This window comes from Protopterus annectens, chromosome 1.part1 (assembly GCF_019279795.1).
Source record: "Protopterus annectens isolate FY-2018-M chromosome 1.part1, PAN1.0, whole genome shotgun sequence".
Classification (NCBI taxonomy): Eukaryota; Metazoa; Chordata; order Ceratodontiformes; family Protopteridae; genus Protopterus; species Protopterus annectens.
The window spans coordinates 1,471,475,164-1,471,490,431 of record NC_056726.1 but is presented as its reverse complement, the minus strand read 5'-3'; positions in this window follow the sequence as shown (position 1 = coordinate 1,471,490,431).

Genomic DNA, 15,268 nt, shown 5'->3' with positions numbered 1-15,268 from the left:
ACTGCTAATGAGTCACACATGCAAACACTTTGCCAACCCCATTTCACAATATTTGCTTTTATTCTACTAGAGCATGTGCAAGGTGATGTGTAGATCCCCACACCATGTTTACTCTCCTGGCACATCAAGCAGATTGTGTGATTCATGAATGATAATGAGTTGGTACCTGATTAACATATTCACAGTGTTCAGACAGGTTATTCTGAACTAAATAAGCACAAGCTGGGGTTAAGTCACTTGCATTGTAATAGCGACCCAACTTCAGATATTGGTTATTGACTCCTGTAATTGCATACATTTTTGGGCTTTCATAGTAATCCTGCGAAGGTATGTGCCTTTTTTACCTTTAATAGTTTAAACATATCTTTCAGATAACATTGCCTAATGTTTGCAGTTTTTTCATTTGTGTTGGTATAGAAGGTATAGATGTTGTTATTTCAAATATTCTTATCTAACGTTACATGGCATTTCTCTGAGGATGTGAACACATATGAGTACAGTTTATATTTGAGTACAGGTTATATGAGCAGCAACAATACAAAGGCTATATTTTAGACCAAAATCTGTGTTAAGCTTTATGCCTGATGTCAACAAAGCTTATCCCAAATAGTTACATTTTTTTCATTTCATATACTTGATTATTGTTAATCTTGCTAACTATTCTGAAGTTATAGATTTTTAGCATTACCATTGTTTGTTATTGTGTTGTTTTTTTGGGAGGGTTATTGTTATGTATTACACATTTGTAGTGAAATGGATTATTTATTTAATTTCCGTTAACACTGCCTTCAGAAATGCATGTATTTTTAGCATTTACTTTGCTTCTTGTTCTAATGTATAACTATTTTTGTGTATTATTAAATGATATACATGGGCCATATAAAACTGCATTTTCATATGCTAAGAATGAGGTAATAGTGCTGGCACTCCATCAGCATGGGTCATACCTCTTACTGAAGGTCATTGCTGACAAGCCCTTCTGTGACTGTATCTGGTGGTTGATGTCAATGTTGTGGGTGGCCATGGCCATGTGGATCCCACCACCAGACACTGGGCCAGTCACATGAGCAGCAAGGCCAAAAAAAAACAGCAAGTGCTATAGCACAAGAATGGAGGGCTATTGGTTGTGGTTCTGGTAGTGAATCCCCATTCATTAAGACAGAGTAGTTCCTGCCCACTGTAAAAGATATGGGCAGCTCATAGGGGATTCCCATTGCAGTGCTTGACAGAGCTGAAGAGGTGTAGGATGATCAAAGAGTGTCTACTTGTAAAGTTCCAGGTATGGCATCAGTTATCTCTTATTTATAAATATACAGAGAGAGAGAGAGAGTGAGAAAGAAAGGGAGAGAGAGAGAGTGATAGAGAAAGGGGGAAGAGAGAGAGACAGAAAGGGGAGAGAAAGACCATGAGAGAGTGAGAGAGAAAGGACCATGAGAGAGTGAGAGAGAAAGGGGGAGAGAGTGAGAGAGTGAGAGAAAAAGGGCAGAGACAGAGAGTGAGAGAGAAAGTGGGGAGAACAGAGAAAGAGAGGGATAAGAAGGAGAGGGAAAGAGATATGATTGTGTAATATCTTTATTTATACACAAAGTAGGTGATATTTGTCTTTAATGTATCATCTTCATTGTAATGCTTACTCCTTCTATTCCATTTTGTTTGTCTAGGCACATCTGGTACTGAGGTTCCATGACCACCTCACCTGCAAGTAGTATATGTTTTCATAAGTTTACATTATTTTTTTTTTAATTGCACTTGCATCTATTATTGCTTAACTCAGTTTTACATAGCATGGGTCTGATTATTTTTTCTTGTATGTCTCTATTTGTTGTGTTTCATTACTATTATCACATGTGTACTTGCCACTGGCATTGTAGAACTCCTAGCACCTCATGTCAGAATATTGGCAGCGTCTGATGATGGTGATGGTGATAAAGATGCATGATCTGGCAATGTAGAGGGTCGGTCTGACACTGAAGCTATGGGTTCCACATCTCCTGCACAGAGTTTAGACACAGTCAGTATGCCTATGCCTATCCATGTCACACAGCCATCAAACACATGGCAGGTTGAGGTTGATACAGTTGTTCATTAAGTGTGGTTACTCCAATTTCAGTGCTGGCAGAGTCTCCACTAGCCATTGTGAGGGAGAAGTACTTCAAAGGGGTGTCAATGGAGGTGCTCAAGAACATCTGGTGTCCTCCCTTGCCCTGATTATCAGGGGTCAGTAGGTGCTATGCAATGTATTTGCAGGGTCATCATGGAGGCACAGGCATGTTGCACCAGACCCTCAGAACAGATAGTCAGATTACTGAATGTTATGCATTCTGATGTGAGAAAGTGCCCGAACCATGTGGGTGACTCCTTGGACTAGAACAGTGATACACTGGATCATGCAGTGTCTGTTCTAGAATATCTGTGGGGGAGAGTCAGCATCCACATGGTTGGAGAGCCATTGTATTGTCAGGTATTGTCCAATGTGTTTTCATGATCAATTTCAAAATGATTTTTCATACCCTATCCTACCCACTTCTTCTTTTTCTCTCATCAGTGCATACAAGCAACTTCCTCTCCCACTCCACCTAAATCCTAATCTGACTTACTAATACTCCTAACTGCATGTCTGGCAAATGGGTCTATGGAATGTATTCCTTTCTTGAGCCTAACATTTAGAAATCATATATTAATTGTACTTCATATAAATGTACTGCTATTATTAATAGTCAGTTTATCTATTGATCCACTGAAGCATATAACTTATGATGCTATTTTCAAACCTATGTATAATCATGAAAAATATTTTGCTCTTTATTGTTTTCCTTTTATATTCTATAGGTAACTATGCATATGCAACTTATTATGCTTATCTAAGGTTTATAGTGTCAGAATCTATTACATTTTTCTTTTTCTCTTTTTGCTTTTGGAGCTTTTCTCCCTGGACCACCATGAAAATGGGCTATTAGCCTAGTCGGACCTTCCCGGTAAACAAATGTAAAATAAATAAATAAATAAAATGGCATTAGGTGTTTCTTGATCCACATTGTATTTGTAATGCATTCTTAGTAATGACTTAGTAGTTATTCTTTGCTCAGAAAGTTGTGCAAATTATGTCAAAATTGTCCAGGTCACTATCGTGGTATAAACTTTAACGCATGATGCACAGTATTGGGCAGATTAATATTTATGTTGCATAAATCACTCATGAGTTACTTCTGACATCCATGTACAGTTGAACTATGTTTTATCTTACTCATGCAGAATACCTGCATCTGATAGTAATCGTTTATAGCTGCTCTTTACAGGTTCAACTTTTACCCGAGTTACTGCTGCAGGTCCAAGTTGAGTTATCTGGAATCAACTCTGTCTGATTCTCACTGAATGCAACCATTACATGGTTAAGGAATGATTGCTGATTTTGCATGCATTACTCTTAGTGTTTTTATATGTTTAGCTTCTTATGATTTCACTTATGCAGTGGGCACGGGCATTATCCTCTGCCTCTTAGTCAGGGCCATGGCATACTGTGCACTTCATCTGCCAGGATTATCCACATCTGCTAATTCTTCCTCAGACTCCTCATCTGTGTCTGCTTGCACTGCTGGCGCTGCCTGTGGTGCTCGAAACTGAGCAGTTCCTTGGGCTTGTTGTCCTAGTTGCAGCTGTTTCCTGGCAATTATACTCTACAACATGGCACAGATTGTGAGCATGTTGGTTGAGGTTGCTGGGTTGTACTGCAAGGCACCATTAGAACCATCATCAGAGAAAGCCAAACACATGCTCAACAATATTTCTGGTGTGAAGGCTGCCAGCCCAGCTAGCTAGAATATTGCAAATAATCCTCTGTCATTTGTAAATATTAAAATGATCTATATGCTTGTCTTACAAATCTAAGTAAACTGTTTGTTATGTGCTGAGCTTCAAAAATGTAACCACAGTGCAGCCTACTTGAAAAGAGCAAAACTCTAAGAAAATAAGTTGAATTGTTTAGGATAGTGGTTATCTTAGCTTGGAGACAGAATGTCTGCAGCTAGAAACTCTTTCTATTGTCTGTAAACAGAAATAATTACAGGTTTCCAAGGTAAAAGTGTTTTAACAGTTCTGCAATTTCTAGTTCTAGGCAAAACTTCAGAGAGATAAGTATTTTTAATACAGCGGTGTTATATTTTAAGTTCCTGTTAACCTAGGAACTAAATGCAGAGTTGACAAGAATGATGTAATCTGAGATAACCCAGCAGATAGTAATTTAAGAACTATCTCTCAGAGAAAGTCTGTGCATTGTGTATCTTGTCTTGGATGGATGTAGTAACATCCTCTCACCAGCACTTCTGCCTTGCAAATAGTAATTACTAGATTACAGTGATTTTTAGATGTTTTCTGTATTTATGTGAGACTGTCCTGCAATGTTGTTTTGAAATATTTCCTGTGATTCTGAACTCTGTTGTCACTATGTTGAGTTATTGAGTATTGTCTTGTGTTTTTTTATTATTTATTATTAAATATATTTAAAATGTTTAATTGTGGCTGGTTTGTTTAGAGATAGTTAAGCTTTTAGAGTACTTGGATATGCATTTGTTGACACCGTATAGGCTACTCCTAAATAGCCTTAGTTTTGGATACACTTACCATTTGGATAATAGTAACATTACACGGTAGAATTGGTCACCCTTTGGGAAGGGCCTTATAGTAGCTGATAAGTAGTGGTTGGTGGCAGCTGATACTGCCTTATAGTCTGGCAGAAGGGGGCATAACTAGTGAACCTTTGCCAGCCTCTCCCAGGAGTGTGTGTGTGTTTGTATATACATCAAATCTCAAAGTGTGTGTGTGTGTGTGTGTGTGTGTGTGTGTGTGTGTGTGTGTGTGTGTGTGTGTGTGTGTGTGTGTGTGTGTGTGTGTGTCAGCTACTTGTCAGGGGCACAAAGCAATGGTTGGACAGAGAGGGTGCTGGAGGTTTTGGCTTGGCCATTAAGCTGAGATAATAACCCTATAGCTGTGTCAGTGGGGGAGTCTTATTTTGGATCTGGAGAGAGAGGGAGAAACCATCCCCAGAGTGACTGTGATCTCTGTGTGCTCTTAAGGGAAATTGTACTTTACTGTGTACTTGTCATCCTCTCAATGTGCATGTCCCTCACTGGTGTTAGTGGTGAAGACTGAGTCTCCTTGATTACTGGGCTAGTGCAGGGGCATCACATCTGGTTTGAGTGTGGGCATCATTGTATCCTTGCTCAGAGGGGTTGTGCAGAATGCTCATGGGTGATATGAGCTAAGGTTCCAGTACATAACTTGCATCCCCCACTAGAAGTTCCTGTGGACAATCACCCCTAGAAAACTGTACATATAGGTCACAGGTGTGCCATATGTGTGAGTCATAAAAATTGCCAGGGTTACCTGCACACACTGTAAAGGATCCCTTGGGCATTACATTCTCCCTGACAATACAGTGGTGTTCTTTCCTGTTGATCTACCTCCTTGCCTGTTCCCCAGATGGGACTTTTATTTTTATATATGTGTGCAGCATATAGTTCCAAAAAACTCATGGGAGTGTGGTATGGCTTAGAAATTCTGCATGGCTGTAGCTCTCACCTCTGGGATATGTAGAAACCAGATATCCCCTACTTGTTGTGGCATTGCATTTAGAAACTGATGCAATATTCTGGAGGCTGAGGCCTGTGACATCCCTAAAATATCCCCTGTTAGTCTCTGAAAAGTGCCTGTAGCTAGTATATATAAAGGTAATCATACCTTATTTTCCACTGGGATGGGTTCTCCATGATTTCTCAGAGGTGTCAGGGCGGTAAGGCTGCATATTTCCTCTAAGCTATTTTTCTCCATCCTGTAGCACTCTACAATTCCTATGTCATGAATTCCATGATAAGTCAAACGGGGTCTGAACACTTTCCTCCTTCCAGACCGAGGTTTGGCAGCGGTAGCACCTTGCATTGAAGCCTATTGCACATGCAAGCTATTGATAGCAGCAGCAATCCCTAACATTTTCTTCTAAGTGTGTTCATGGTTGTATTCCAAAGAGCATTGAAACTAAACCCAAAATGCAGTGAGGCTTGGACAAGCACCTTTTATACATTCCTAATATGCTCTGCCCCATGTGTTCAGTTGCTTAATTTTCATGTATTTCATCTACTTATGCCTTCATTAGTATATTATGTCACTTAATCTTGTTTTAGAGGTGGCCAAGGTGTGGAAGCTGTTTAATGAATACTAATTAAGGCACTCACCATTACTTGATGAGCACATGCACTTAGCACCAAGTGTAGGTGTTCATAAATCCGGTCCTTTATCTTTTATCACTGCATATTTCCGTAACACACTGCACCTGGCATGCCAGTTGTACAAGGCAGGATGTGAGATGAAGTTATTCATCAACTTGATTCTATGCTGCCATTTTCTGAGTTACTAAAATTGCAGATTTATATCAAATGTTGGTGTCTACTATCATTATTATCAAACAGAGACATGGCAAGGTAACCCTCAGTCTGCATCATGACAAATATATAACCATATGTGCCCAGTGGCAACATTGTTACTGTAATTACTTTTAGGAAAAACATTGTTATCATATGAAGGTACTAGAGAGCCCAGCCAAGATGGCTTCTTAAGCCCAAAGCTCTTAACAGGGCCTTCTGATATTTTAATAAAATTAATGTTCCTGGTAAGGAAAAAAACAATCAGAAAGATGAGTGAGTAAAAGGAGGAAGTGATTGCTGCTTTTAAAACTACAAATAAGGAGGAAAAACTTAACCCTCCTTTAGCTTGAACACATTTTTGAAGCAATGCCCTTACTTAAATAAAACTTTTACTGAGTATTAGATATTTCTCAGTACTCCGGCTATTTCATCTGGTGCCCTGTGCAAATCTGCTGCGTCCCCCCAAAAAAGTAAACTTTCAGTAAAGGAACAAATGAGGTCTTCACAAAGTTGAAGAGCAAAAATAAATAAATTAATTAATAAATAGATAAATAAATAAATAAATGAATACATAAACTCTTTTGCTTGAAACTGTAGCAAGCTGCTTGTTACATGCATCCAGCAGCTTACTACAGTTAAATCACCACACACAGAGCACTTCAGCAATACAACCATCACTACAAATGCAGTATCAACATTGATTTCTGAAGCACTGATGTTCTTATGGATTCAGAAATCAATGCCTGTACTTCAGTTTGGCACCTTCAACACCTGCTCATTGTGCCCCCAGCAGCTTGCACCGAGGACAGACGTCTTTGCCCCAAACCGAGATATGGTACTGATATTGCTAACTCATGTGTAACATAATGGCTCTCAGAAAATGAAACGAACTATAAATGGCTTCCACTTCTTTGCAAATGCCATAAAATGTTTACCTAGATTGTTTACTTTTCTTGCAGAGTATTGGCTACAATTTGAAATTGTGTGAATACCTCCCTCCACATTAGCTCGATAAATAATTTTGCAAAGCTGAACATGTCTGGTGAGTTAAGCTTTCACATTTGTTAAGTTTTTGATTACTTTAAGCTGCAAGGCTAATAACTGGTGAAACAAATGTATTTAGATGTAAAATGGCTTTTTTGGTAAAAGTTTCTTACTGTTAGTTATATGGCATTTATCTGGCTGTTTGGTATGATTTTTTTGGCCTGAATGGCATTTTTGGATGTTTTATATAAAACAATCCTGATTTTGGTGCCACATCTGTACATAGAATAATCCACAATCTGCTTATGTGTTGTTAATAATGGCACATTCCAGCAATGTGTGTATATTATCAGCCTTTACAGTAAAACTGCATCTTTAATAACTCACAAAATGACAACATAGCAGAAAGACATCTCACATCTTCTACCATACAAGAGGCACACCATACGCAATGCTATAATCCATAGCTGTCCAGATTTTCACAGAATGCCCAGATTTTTGCTTCATATTTTTTATCTCTTCCTCCTAAAATGTTCAGTTTTCTGGCAAATATCTGAAGATTGAAGTAAGTAAATAATGACAGACATTTGAGTTTCAAACTTCAGATCCTGCAGAAAATACATACTAACACAAAAACTGTTATTCTAGCAAATTCCTAAGTTTATAACAGCAATATTTAAAATCTGTCCCTATTTTTGGGCCTTTGCCCCCATTACTTTTGACTCTTTCCAGATTTATTGAACTAAGAGGTTGAGAGGTATGCTCAATGCATTATGGGAATATACCTTTAACAGCAATCTTAACCTCTGCAGCCTCTATCAACTTATTTGTACATCACCTACTTATAATAAACACAGCAGCAGCAGACAAAGTACTCCCGACTGGATGATTGCTATCTCCGCAACTAAAATTACTCCTGGCTCACTCCCTGGTAAATTAAGTGATTATTTACCCAATTTTTCTGTTAGGAACCATATATTCACACAAAAATACATCACTACAAACAAGCATGTAATTTAACTAACTTTTATGAAGACACCTTAATCTTTATCCTGAGAACAGTCAACTGGGAACAACTAAAAACATTGCAACTTGGCAAAGCTGTATCAAGTTTTGATATTACATTTCTCAGTATACTTAACTATCTAGCCCCAATAAGAAATAAATGAATTAAATCTTACCCAACACCAAACAAAGCAGCTCATGGACCATGGAGACATAGCATATATCTCCTGCAAAAATGAACAAATATGAACATGATCTCCAGAAATATAAAAAATGCCATAGGCCAAAAACAAAATTAAAGTCACTTCACTGTGGGAGCCGCTATACCCTTCTCTGTTTAAGCGTATGTTCCCATGCATGCTTCATTACATGCTCTCTTACCTAATCCCATGTGTGCTCTATTGCATGTCCCCTTACCTGCATCCATGCATGCTTTATTGAATGCTCCTTCACATGCTGTCGTGCATGATCTCCTATTTGTTTCCATGCTATTAGCATTGTATGCTCCCTCACATGTTGTCATGCATGCGCTCTTACCTTCTCCTGTGCATGCAACATTGCATGCTCCATTACCTGATGCCATTTATGCTCCATTTCATGCTCCATTACCTACTCATATGCACACTCCATTGAATGTTCCTTCACATGCTATCCGGCAGGATCCATTACCTGCTCCCATGCATGCAATATTGCACGTTCCCTCACATGCTGTTATGCATGATGTCCTACTGGCTCCCATACATGCAGCATTGCATGCTCCCTCCCATGCTGTCATGCATGATCTCTTACCTGTTGCTATGCATGCAATATTGCATGTTCCCTCACATGCTCGCATGAATGATCCCTTACCTGCTCCCATGCATGCTGTATTGCATGTTCTCCCCTATTCTCCCATGCATGATCAGTTACCTGCTCTCATGTATGCTATTGGTACATGATCCCACAAACTCACAATGAGAGTTACAATCTACATAGCCTGGCTTAATGGCAGACACAGAAATGCTTTCTTTCAGATATAGTCTACCACCCTCTTTCCAGGTTATACCAGCTCTAGAAGAAACCTAGTTACCTGGTCAGTATGTTGGGCTTTATCTCTCCATGAGAATGGAGCTGGCTGAAACTAGCTATAAACTGCATAAATCAGTTATGTTGCAATGAAATGAGAAACTAATGTACAATTAAAGGAAAATGCAATTAAGTGAATTTACTGTCAAGTATTTACAACTAAATAATGTGAACATTGTTTACAGAATTTCTTAGGTTCATAGGTTGGTACTGGGCTATCGGCACTAGGGCCTATACAAGCCTAGCCATAACAATTCTCTGGCTATTTCTTCCCACGATATTTACTGCCCCAGACCCCTGTCTAGCAGGGCGACTGATGTGATTCCCGGGGTAAATTTCCTATCTCCTATCCAGTCATCAAGGTTCCTTTTGAAGAGAGCCAAGAAGGCGCTCTGCTTGACATGTATGGGCATAGCCAGGAATAGCTGCTCGCAAAGTGTACACTCTAACCATTACACTATTGCAATACTTAATTTGTAATGATTGTTGTGCATTTACTAGTAAAAAAGTACTTGGTACAGTGTATTCAAAGTTTAAGTGAATGTGAGATGCTTGCAATGGCATTTCTACTTATAATACTGGAAAAAGGCTAAGATGTGGCCTGCTTACAGGATATTTTGAGGTGCTACAGTAACAGAGTATTTAATGTTATTAAGTGTAACAGTTGCTTGTCAAGTGAGTGGTATTACCAGCATAATTTCCAGTCCCATCGGAATTTAAGTGACTGTCTTGTAGAAACTGATTAAAATAGTGAATAGGATACTTCAGTTTGCTAGTGGCATTAACATAAAAGTGAAATTTTAGATATACTGCAGGAGAAAATGTTGGAAAATGGGTATCCAGTAAAGCATAAAGACCTGTAAGTAAATACTGCTGTGTGAGATGTTTTGATTAATATGGCATAAATAGCAGGTAAGTCGTTGAAGAAGGGATGTGGTTTAAGCAATGTAGGAAATAAACTTGGAAGCAATGGTCATTAAACTGCATGATGTTATGTGCTGTATTAAGAGATGATGGTTTGTTTTTTGACCGAATGGTTGATGCTGGGACTAACCCTATGTCTAGGAAATGTGTGGGTATTTGAGGGTTGTGTATGTGTAACCTCACCTGTTTCTGAGTTGTGAGAGATTTAACTCATTCAGTAATTATGTTGGAAGGCAGTTCCATTTGGCTGGGACTATTATTCAGCAGTTTCTTTCTCCTACAGTTAATACCAATGGTAATTTCCCCCCTAACATTAGTGGATGACCCTAACATTATTGGATGATCTATGTTAGAGTGTTGACCATATGGTGTTTTTCTTAAGAATATTTATAATCACAAAACTCTTGAAGTAAGATTTTTATGGGTAATGAATGTCCTTATACATAGACTAAAATATTGTTTACCAGTCATAGTCCTAATTGTCTCACAAAATAATCATTTCATTCAAACTGCCATCAACAAAATATGCCAGTTTATATTCCTTCCTCATAGGTTCATAGGTTGATACTAGGCTATCTGCCCTAGGGCATTTACAAGCCTAACCAGAGTGTAAAAAAATGCACTGTATGCAAGACATTTAACAGACTGAGCTACTGAGTCATTAAAAGGTTGCTCCTCCCCAGAAAACACACACAATCACAGTTGGCAAGCACAGGATTCAAACCCCTACCTAACTACATTATGATACTACAGCAGTACGCATTTACATGAAGTGCTATACACATCACTGTTCTCATTTTATTACTACCGACAATCAAATTCTACATGCATTGGGAAATTTAATTTATCTTTTTATCTAAAAATTAATATAGATCTCTGTGAAACCAAATGAGAAGGGCAGCTGTTTCTGACATGTTATTTGTATTTCAGCATCTCAGGTCAGGATCAGTCTATAATGTAGGAACTAAAAAACATATAGCATCCTCAAAGTTGCTAACTCCATGACCTGTGCTGTTTATCCAGTATATCTCATGCAGTAATTTAAAAGAAAATTAACCTAATAGGAGTGTGGCACATATGCAAATGAGTAACTGATCTGAAATGACTAAAATGACATAGAGGAATAAAGCCCTTACTGATTCCTAGATGACTCATGATTGATTAGCAGCACGGGTGCAGGAGGGCTTGTTCAGAGATGATGGGAGTGAGCGGCTGATGTCAGGATGTCCATTCTTGGGAGAGAGGCATTATAAAGGCTCATTGCAATATACAACGCATGGATATCACAGCTCTGCACTGCATGAGCAGTGGAACACTCATTTAGGAGGTTGCACATGTGCAGAATCACACTTATACCTCTGGATGTCAAAGGCCATGGAGCTGACAAGGCTGCCCCAAGGGACTAGGAGTTAGGGCACACAGGAGAACAGGAATTATGACACACAAGGTAATGGGAGCTAGAACACACAAGGAAACAGGAGGTAGGGTACACAAGGTAATGGGAGTTAGGGCACACTAGGGGGCAGGTGTTAGGGCACACAAGGGGAACATAATTTAGGGCACTCAGGGTAATGGGAGATAGGACACACTAGGGGACAGGTGTTAGGCCACACAAGGGGAACATGATTTAGGGCACACAGGGTAATGGGAGCTAGGACACACTAGGGGACAGGTGTTAGGCCACACAAGTAAACCGGACTTAGGATACACAAGGCAATGGGAGTTAGGGCACACTATGGGACAGGATGTAGGGCACACTCCCTGTCAAATAGCATGCTGCTGCACCGGTATCTTTGATTTCAACACTGGCCTGGGACTAGGGTTGGGTTGAACCTGGAGGATGTTAAGATGAATTCTTTAGAACTGATGAACAAGGTGAGGAGCTGAAGACAGGTGATTATCAGCTGCATGGGAGGAAAAATAAATTGGTGTAGCAGTGTTGTGTTTGTGGAGCACAAGGAATATGAACCAGAATATAGTGCTGATGGCACTTTGGACAAAATGAGTGTTTTGTGAGAAGTTCAGAGCTATGATTGCTAAACCAGTCTAGTCTATGTACAAGGACATCGGTAACTGGTATACATCATGGAGTTAAGTCATATGATACAGAACAATATCCTTTTAACTGTGCTGTGACCTTCTCAATAATGTCGCTATGTCCTTTGAAAGTTAGAAACTGTTCTAACCAGAGGGCTAGAGATTTTATTTTCTTTTTTCACAAGCATGTTATTATGACTTATCTAACAGTTGTGCTTTAGAGAATGCCAACATTTTAAAATGTATGTTAATACAGCATGGGGGAACCAAACCTAGACCTCAATATATTTTATTGGCTCTCTAAAAATGTTTAACATGAAAATATGGGACAACTGCCATCATTATTTAACTAGAAAATATGTGAATTAACCAAAACAAACAAAAATAAACTGCACTTCAAATGTTTCAGTTTATGTAGAATGAAATGTTATACTGGTTATACCATGCACCATGACAACACATTTGCTTATTATGGTTTAACATTTCAGTATATGAATTTATTAGTTATTCCTAACCACGTGATATATATATTCCTTGATCTGGTATTATCAGTTACTGTAATCAAAGGAAACTAAAATTTTATACGCTAACTTTCAACATAGTAGTACTTAAGATAAATATCCAAAGCAAAGAAGAGAACATACGCTACATAATAAGGCAGTATAGTAATAACATAGTATAAGTTATAACATAGTATAAGTTATGTGAGGGAGACTCAAATTTTCTGTACATATAGGTGTGTGTGTGTGTGTGTGTGTGTGTGTGTGTGTGTGTGTGTGTGTGTGTGTGTGTGTGTGTGTGTGTGTGTGTATGTACATGTTTGTACGTCTGTGTGTGGGGAGTGTTAAATTTGTGTACATGTGTGTGTGTGTATGTGTGTGTGTGGGTGTGGGTGTGTGTGCTTGTGTGCGTGTGCTTGTGTGTGTGTGTGTGTGTGTGTGTGTGTGTGTGTGTGTGTGTGTGTGTGCGTTTGTGTACATTTGTGTACATGTTTGTACGTCTGTGTGTGGGGAGTGTAAAATTTGTGTACATGTGTGTGTGTGTGTGTGGGTGTGTGTGCTTGTGTGCGTGTGTGTGTGTGTGTGTGTGTGTGTGTGTGCACCATGCGCATTTGTGTACATGTTTTTATGTTTGTGTGTGTGGGGTGTTACATTTGTGTACGTGTGTGTGTATACATTTGTGTACACATTTGTATGTCTGTGTGGGGGATGGTACATTTGCATACATGTGCGTATATGTGTGTGTGTGTGCATTTGTGTACATGTTTGTATGTCTGTGTGTGTGGGGTGTTAAATTTGTGTATGTTTGTATGTCTGTGTGGGGGGTGGTACATTTGCATGTGTGTGTGTGTGTGTGTGTGTGTGTGTGTGTGTGTGTATGTGTGTCTTGTGTGCACATATGTGAGTTTTGGTCAAAAGCTTAAAATGAAAACGAATACTCTCAGTTTTCTAAATGCTGACAAGATGTAACAGTTTCAAATCTAGTACAAATTGTGAGATTTGGCCCAGACCCATGAACACTAGTGATGCACATTGTATGAGTCGTGAAATCATGCAAGACACACAATATCCATATCCTGATTGCAGTAGAAATGGTCCGAGAACATCTAGCAAGAACATTAGCCAATAAGCAAATGCTTTAACCTATGTGAAAAATGTATTTTCTTAAGAAAAAATAGGTCATTCATTTTGAGTTCACTCTTTAGAAATTAAAATGGTTATTCTTTAATTTTCTTTATTTATATTCTTAAATTTAATAAATATGTGTATCTGTGTGTGCGTGTGTGTGTGTGTGTGTGTGTGTGTGTGTGTGTGTGTGTGTTTGTGTGTGTGTATGCTTGTGTGTGCTTACAGTGTTTCCTTTCTTTCACTATCCATTTGTACTTATTAAAACTATTATCACCAAATTGTATGTATATGTTAATATTAACCAGCAAGCAGTTACAAAGCTACATCAGGCAACTCATCTGTGATTTAAGTGCTCCATTAATCATATCTAGCAGGTATGAAATAGAAAAAAATAGTGTGCAGAAGAAGGATAAGAAATGCCTGAATGGTTATATAGACGTGTACTGGCTTATACAGGACACAAGCCACAAAAAGAACTGCCTGTGCAAATAACGTGGAGCGTAGTCAGCTAAAGGGATGGTAAAGGCATAGAAATAGCACACGTATTAATAAGATGGAACAGATGAAGCTTGAGAATAAGAAATACTGGATGATTGGATGTGCCCAGTCATTCTTATCAGCTAGGATTTCAATTATTTCTTTTCGAGTTTCTGAATATTTGATGGTCGAAGTGAAGGAAATGTCATGCATCCTTTTATGTTTCAGTAATTGACTGTACAGTCATTCAGCTTCTGGACACACAGAAAACGTTCTGTTTATGTCACAAATAAAACAGATGTCTTTGAAACCAAATGAGCAGGATAACTACTGAGGGCAGGCTGTCTGTATTTCCGCATCTCTGGCTCAAACTGTATTGTGGCAGCAAAAAGCTTTTGGAAGCCTTATGGTCGTTAACTCTATGCACTGTTCCAAATCTATTTACCGTGTATGCACTGGTTTACTTAAGAAGATTGAATGAGGCATGTAATCTAAACACAATCCTTTCATAGCTCTCCTTTGGGTTCAGGACTCCTTCATATAGCCTTAGGATAAGCTTATGAGAGATGGCATCTGTTCCTTTACTGTGTTATTCCTCACACATCTTTCTTGCCTGATGTACTTTTATGTCACTCATCCTTTATCACAGATCTCAATGAGGGGATAGTTTATACGTTTACAGTGTGTGTGTGTGTGTGAAGAAACTTACACAGCAGCTGTTTCATAATATGTGAA